The sequence below is a fragment of the Notamacropus eugenii genome, chromosome 5 (assembly GCF_028372415.1).
Source record: "Notamacropus eugenii isolate mMacEug1 chromosome 5, mMacEug1.pri_v2, whole genome shotgun sequence".
NCBI classification, from domain to species: Eukaryota; Metazoa; Chordata; class Mammalia; order Diprotodontia; family Macropodidae; genus Notamacropus; species Notamacropus eugenii.
Genome location: NC_092876.1, coordinates 111,071,178 through 111,077,328, shown reverse-complemented (window position 1 = coordinate 111,077,328; position 6,151 = coordinate 111,071,178). Strand labels below are relative to the sequence as shown.

The 6,151-nt window shown below is 36.3% G+C and overlaps 1 pseudogene; it reads right to left on the bottom strand.

Annotated features, from left to right (window-relative positions):
* Window positions 1-1,715: 1,715 nt before the first annotated feature.
* On the bottom strand, window positions 1,716-5,512 carry LOC140508877 (heterogeneous nuclear ribonucleoprotein H2-like; annotated as a pseudogene).
* Between the last annotated feature and the right edge of the window lie 639 nt (window positions 5,513-6,151).

Sequence of the window (6,151 nt, the reverse complement as noted above, 5' to 3'; positions counted from 1 at the left end):
GAAAAGAATTTCCCTTAAATCAGAGAACTGCCAAGTTCCCCAGGATGAATCTCAAGGGCAATACAGACAAGCCCAGCCATCTCCTCCCTCAGCTGAATTCTGCCTCATCTAGTCGGATCTCATCATCTTTTTATTAGAAAAATCAATTTAAAAAATAGGGAGTTGGCAGGCTTCTGTATTTACCTCATCATCTTGGATCCATCCCATCAATTAATTTTTGAAAAATTTTACAAGTTTCACTTAATACAACATACCTAAATGGAAATTCCAGTCCAATGAAATATTTAAAGCAATGCCTCACAATTTAATACAAACACCAAGACGAAAGTCTTAAACTAAACATATTGTTTTTGAAAACTCTCCTTATAGGATAGTAAAGGAAATAAACTAGAACTTGTCATATGTTTCCCTTTTGAAATGCACAGCTCCTTGTTTGTTTGTTTCTTTCTTTATTTGTTTAATTCATGTCAACTGTTGGAGGAGATATGGAAATAAACTAGAACATGTCATATGTTTCCCTTTTGAAATGCACAGCTCCTTGTTTGTTTGTTTCTTTCTTTATTTGTTTAATTCATGTCAACTGTAGGAGGAGATATGGAAAGATTGGGACTCTAATTCACTGTTAGTGGAGTTGTGAACCAATCTAAACCTTTTTAGAGAAAAATTTGGAATTGTGCCCAAAGGACTACAAAACTTCAAATCCTTTGACCAGCAATACCACTACTAGGTCTGCATCTGTATGTCCAAAAATGTTTATACCAGCATTTATTATGCTGGCAAAGAAACAGAAAATCATGGGATACCCATTTTGGGGAATGGCTGACCTACATATGGTATATGATTTTGTTTGAATACTACTGTATTATAAGAAAGGAAGAGCAGGAAAAGGATTGGCAATACTTATATGAAGTGACACAAAGTGCAACAAACAGAGCCAGAGGAATAGAACCATTGTACACAGTAACAGCAATATTGTGTGACTCCTTACTATGAATGACTTAGCTATTCTCAGCAATACAATGACCCAAGACAACTCTGAAGGACTTCTGATGAAAATTGCCATCCATCCCTAGAGAATGAACTGATTGAGTCTGGATGCAGATCAAAGCATGCTTTTTGAACTTTATTTTTCTTGGTTTTTTGTCTGTTTTCTTTTATTTTTGTTGAGTCATTTCAATCATGCTTGACTCTTCATGACCCACTGTTTTCTTTTGCACCATGATTAATGTGGAAATAAGTTCTGTATGACCATACATGTATAATGTGTAGAAAATTAGTGTCCATCTCCACGTAAGAGAGGGGAAGAAGGGAAGGATACACATAATTCAGAACTCAAAATTTTAAAAATCAAATGTTAAAAATAATTTTTTCATGTAATTGAGAAAATATATATTTTAAAAGAATTTTCCTAAGCATTCTTGCTAATCTGACATGAGTAACTAACACATGGCAGAACTGAAATTGTTTTAACCTCAAAATTAAAGCACACTCATACAACATGACTACCTTGAGAAAAATTGAAATTTTTTTTAGCAGTTATAATCTTTGCTCTGTTTGCTTATTTTTATCAGGAATGAATATTTTCCTGTGTTCTAAAAATATCGAACCTGGAGTTTTAAAAAGCAATTCTGATTTCATTAACAGTAAGCATGAACCATAAACTTGAATTGTAAAACATTATTTTTGTTTTTCTTTTTCAAAAAGTTGTCTAAGGATCAGTATTCAGGATATATTATTCATTCACTTCCTGTAGGGGACATTCAGACATAAATTCTATTCGTTCCCATAGATGCAACACTCTCCCAATTATTGCAGCTCCTGTTCACCTTTTCTTGGTTCTCTATTCCATGTGTGGTTGACAAATTGCTAAAGTTTTCCTATAAAACTGGGTCACATTTGCTCATGCTGATCTGAAAATTGTAGGCTTCTTCATAAGCTTCATTCAGCTCCTGGCTAGATGGTCTGCCATAACTAGACTGGTTTGACAAGTTCATGCCTCCCATCATTTGGGAATCATAAGCTCTACTGTCTGCTTCTGCTATAGAATTCAAGAAGAGTTCTATGTACCTATGTTGCATATTTGCTTTGTCTTTTTACATAGCTGCCATAGCATCTTCATGAGTAGCGAATTCAACATCTGCTTCTCCAATCACTCTGCCATCAGGTCCAATTTCAACGTATGCTCCCACAGGTTTGAATGGTGAGAAAAAATCATAGATATCATTTTCAGTAGCTTTGTAAGGTAGTCTTCTCATGTGCACAAAATGACCTGCTGGATTCTGTAACGTAGGCCAGCTGTTTCCACAGATGTGACCAGACATTTCTAAATAGTAATTGAGGTCTCTTCCAAAGTAATACTCATTACTATATCCATTGTAGTCATAATAATCTGTATACCCAATTTTATAGGCACCACACCTCATTCCTTCAATTCCAGCTCCTCTATCAAGATTTTCATGGTATCTGCCAGCCTGAGGTCTATCATAAGAACCTGAATGTTGCCTAGCTATTAGTTTTTGAGAAGGATCATAATGGGTATGAACTTCCGCTTGGCTGCTCTTGAAGATTTCAATGTACCTGTGCCCTATTCTTTTCTTGCGTTTCTTTAGAGCCTTTTCAGCTATTTCCTGGGAGGCAAACTGCACAAAGGCCTCCCCTCTATTTCTCCCTTGAAAGTCTACTGGCAATATTATCCCATTTGGCATGATTTCCAACCCTGAAAAAAACTGAATAATGTCTTCCTTGTTGCAGTCAAATGGGAGTCCTCTAAGGCGCACATAGCCATTGCTGGCAGTGTCAAGGCTATTTGGAGCAGTATGCTTCAATGCCCAATCCATTTCAACCTTGTTTGACTTGAATACTTCGACATATCTGTGTGCCGTAGTCTCTCTATCTCTTTTCAGTGCCAGTTTGACTTCATCTTCAGATCTGAGCTCAACAAATGCCTCTCCACTTGGTCTCCCTTCTCTGGTATAGATGAAATGGATGTCTGATGTCCTGTTTTGAATTTTACATTCTGAGAAGAAGTGTTGGACATCACTGACTGAGCAAGACCAAGGCAAGCCCCGGACCTTCACTACAAAGCCTTCTTCTTTGGTGCTCAGCATCATCTTGTCTAGTCAGCAGGAGCAGCTTGACAAATGACTGTTTTGAGACAACAATAGCGTGTCTGCAAAGAAAATCTCAATTAATTTTTAGTTGACTCTCTAGAGTTCTCTAAATAAACCCTCATGTTATTTGTGAAGAGTTTTCTAAATGAAGCATTGTATCATCCTCTTTGTTTTCTCAACTTCCTTTTCTAAAGTTATTGATTTATCTGGAATTTCTCACTGTGTAATATAATAGTGGTGATAATAGACAACTTTGCTTTTCCCTTAGTGTCAAGGCCTCTAGTTTGTTCCTTTTACATATAATGCTAGCTCTTGGTTTTAGAATGCCAGTAATTTTCACATAAAGGAAAGATACAGTAATTTCTATGTTTTCATGTCTGTCTCTGTGTGTGTATGTGTATAATAAGAATGTATTATCTCATATTAAAAGATTTTTCTCCATCTATTGATATAATCACATTTTCATTGTTCTTATTATTAATATATAATATTGTGCTGATAGATTTCCTAATATTGAACCAATTCTGAATTTCAAGTTCAATTCTAGCCTAGATATAGGATATAATCATTATGATATATTATTGTAGACCCTTTGTCAATACTGTATTAAAAAAAAAATTACTCCACTATCCATTAGAGATAATTTTCTTTTTTTTAATCACTTCCTAGTTTAGGTACCAAGACTATATTTATTTTTATTGTAGATGGAATTGGGAAAGGCCCATTACTTTTCTACTTTCTTAAAATAATTTGTTATAATAGAATTGGTCTTTGAATATTTTGCAAAATTTACCTAAAAGGCTTCAGATTCTTGGATTTTTTTCCTTTGGGAGTTTGCATATGAGTTGTTGGATTTCTTTTTCTGAGATTGGTTACATAGAGTATACTCTCTATTTCTTGTTCTATTCATCTGAATATTTTATATTTTTAAACATGCTAGTATTTAAGTTATTGGTTTTATGGGCACATAAATCAGAAAACGTAGTTGCTAATATTTTCTGTTATTTATATTGTGAATTCTTTTTGATTTTTGATGCAATTAATTTAGTTTTCCATGTACTGAGAACCCACAAACAGGATCATGAAAGACTATGCTGTAACTGATTGGTTATATGGAGTGAGGGATCTGACTCTATGCCTTTTCCTTGGCGTTTACCCAAGCCTGTAATGTTCTCCTTCATTGTCTGTATCCACAGAAATCTCTGTCTTCATTCAAGGTTCAGCTCAAATATCCTACTTTCTGGAGCAGGCCTTTCCCATTACCCCTTGTCCCCTTCTTTCTGTGATTACCCATCATTTAAATACAATATATATTTTCCAGAAAGTTCTTTGCATCCTGTCTCCTCCATTAGAATGTGAGTATCTTGAAGGCAGGGATGTTTTTTATTTTCTTTGTATCCCCAGAGCTTGGCACAATGACTAGGAAATGGTAAGAGCTTAATAAATGCTTATTGACTGACTGCCTACTGTATGCATAGATAGGTACTGCCAAGAAAAGCAGTAAGTGCTGGATCTGATCTCAGGACCTTCCCAAGAATTCAGCTGCAGCCAATTTCACTAGTCAAGAGAGTCCAGACCATCAGAGCCATGGATCAGAATCAAGTCATTGTTCCTTTTGTGAGTGAGTATAATCTAAGTATCAGGCTAACCACATGCTAGGCTAATCCCATTTGACAATTACAGCTTTGTGAGTTCACATATTACAATATAAAATCCCTGTATAACATGTGGCAAAACTGAGAGTTAGGCAGTTAGTAAATTCACTATGGTCATGAAGCTATAACCACGTCACAGGCACTGATTCAAACCCTGTATCTCTAATTGACTCCAAGTATAAACAGACCATCTTCAAATTTTCACAGATTTGATAGAAAAAGTCATTTCCCCAGAAGGAATCTCACCTTTGCTGTCCTGCTAGGAGGCCTCCTGGTCAGGAACACAGCTCCAGCTGGAGTCTAGGCTCTGAACAGAGTTATCAACCTCATAATGAGTGGGATGGTAGAAAAAAATCCTTTTGTCCCCCTTCACAAAGGACCACCCCTCAATGGTTGGCTCTCCTAACTTCTCTATGCTCCAACCTCATTGAGTTACATTGTTCGCCTGAGAAACAACTAAGAGAAATTTTATTCCCTTGACCACTTGAGCATATCACTCTCCTATGTACTTACTAAGTGCAAAGACAGAGGAAGGCTCCAGTCTTTACTGAAGTGAAAAGATACTTTAACTGAAGGTTCACATATTTCTGGAAGGCCTGACAAGATCCCAGCATCTAAGTGAACCAACCAAGGTCCAAGCTTCATTTTTTTCCTGATCTCTGCAATAAATGTTTACTGTCTACTAGAAGGGAGTCAATGCATCCTCAGTAGACACAGTCCCTGTAGTGGGGAAGTCACAAGAGTCATTCAGTGCAGCCTTGACCTCCAGAAATAAGGTATTAAAGGTACAGACACTGGCTTCCCCAGCCTCAGGAATAGTCCAGGACAGGGATACCAAAGTAGAAAGCTGAATTTCTGGATTAGGCTACTGAACTACAATTAAGGAAAGGGAGCACTTTGAAGTTTAGGCATCCAAGGAAATACTACTTTGGGTATAAGCAAGGTGTGCCTTTTAATTTCAAGCCTGAATACAGAGCAGGGGCTCACATTTGCCCCATGTTTTTTTTTTCCAGACATACTCACAATATAATAATCACATTTGCATACTACTTTAAGGTTTGCTAAAGGCACTTGAAATGGTTTCATTTGCACTTAAGAAACCTGTGAGGTATGTAAATTTTACCCGTTTTAAGGCTGGGAAAACAAGCTGAAAGAGGTTAATTACCTTGAGTACCTTGCCCTGGTTTTCACTAGTAGTAATTGCCAGAAGCAGAATTGGAATTCAGGTGTTTCTGAGACCACCATTCTATCACCACCTCAATGCCTCAAATCTCTTCTTCTTTCTTATTTTTTAATTAATTTTTTCAAACTTTTTTCATTTTTCAAAACTCATTACTTAATTTTAACATTCTATTTAAATTTTGAGTTCCAAATTATCTCCCTCCT